This window comes from Lactuca virosa, chromosome 4, assembly GCF_052849685.1.
Source record: "Lactuca virosa cultivar CGN04683 chromosome 4, Lactuca_virosa_CGN04683_v6, whole genome shotgun sequence".
Taxonomy (NCBI): Eukaryota; Viridiplantae; Streptophyta; class Magnoliopsida; order Asterales; family Asteraceae; genus Lactuca; species Lactuca virosa.
Window position 1 is genome coordinate 212455347 of NC_136429.1, and position 1188 is coordinate 212456534.

Sequence of the window (1188 nt, forward strand, 5' to 3'; positions counted from 1 at the left end):
TCGATTCTTTTTGTTGGGTAAAAATCGTAAAAAGTTAATTTTATACAAAAAAAATTATGTTTGTACAGTTCTCACGATATGAGCTTCACCTCTTACGACGTGAGCTCAGTATTTTTTAGTTTTCCATTTTTAGTTTGTTTTTATACATTTCGCTTTTGTTTTATTTCAGTGATTTATGACCCAAGGATCCATAACTCCAATATTTCCACCACTCAAAAATCTAGAATCAACTTTCCACAAGAAGAAAGATAAGAAGGTCGAATCAAGTAGCACTTTCCAATTCGACACGTACGAAAGCTTTGAGAAGACTCCAGATAAGAAAGGAACCAGGTGCGAGCCAGAAATCGAAGATGATTAAGGAGAAGAAATAGAAAGCGAGGAAACAGAGATGGCGGATATCACGACCATGACAGTGGAAGAGTACAAGAGGAGATTGTGAAATATCAACGGTCCACGTCTAGTTTCTCCCAAAATTCCAACTGCAATGGGTTTTGAGCTCAAAGGGCATATCCTTTTGACGCTCAAAGACATACCCTTTTATGGGAAAGACTACGCAGATGCATTTAAAAAGATTGATGAAGTCGTGGACATTGCTAATTATTTCAATGTTCCAAATGTTACAAGAGATGCAGTTTTACTGAGGATGCTTCCAGTAACACTTACTGGAGATGCAAAAATTTGGCTGGAGTCTTTAGCACCTGGAACTATTAGAACTTGGCAAAACCTCTGTGAATCATTCATCAGGCAATTTAGTCCTTCAAAAATAGTCAAACTTAAGAAAAAGATTGCTAATTTTCAAGAAGAAGATGGAGAATCCTTATACAAAGCTTGGGAAAGATACAAAGGCCTTTTGAGAAATTGTCCTCAACATGACTTGAACATACAACAAGAAGTTTTCATATTTTATGATGGGGTGAATGTGATAACAAGGCAACTCCTTGATTCGCAAGGCACAATGACAAAGAAAGATCCGACCACCATTAAAGAGCTAATTGAAGAATTCGCAAAGCACTCGAGAGAATACCACAACCCACGAGAGGATGTGACTAGAGCAAAGGGAAGTAGCAATGGAGGTTCGGTAGATTTAGCAGCTTTAATGGCGAAACTAGAGAATATGGACCGAATAATAAGGATAATGGATCAATCTATACATGCCATACGAGTTGGGTGTGGCAATTGTAGTGGATC

The 1188-nt window shown here is 37.8% G+C and overlaps 1 non-coding gene across 1 annotated transcript; it reads right to left on the minus strand.

Annotated features, from left to right (window-relative positions):
- Positions 1–769: 769 nt before the first annotated feature.
- LOC145110120 (small nucleolar RNA R71) lies at positions 770–876 on the minus strand. The gene has a single exon (XR_013709500.1). It is a non-coding gene; the product is annotated as a small nucleolar RNA R71 (small nucleolar RNA).
- Positions 877–1188: the final 312 nt, after the last annotated feature.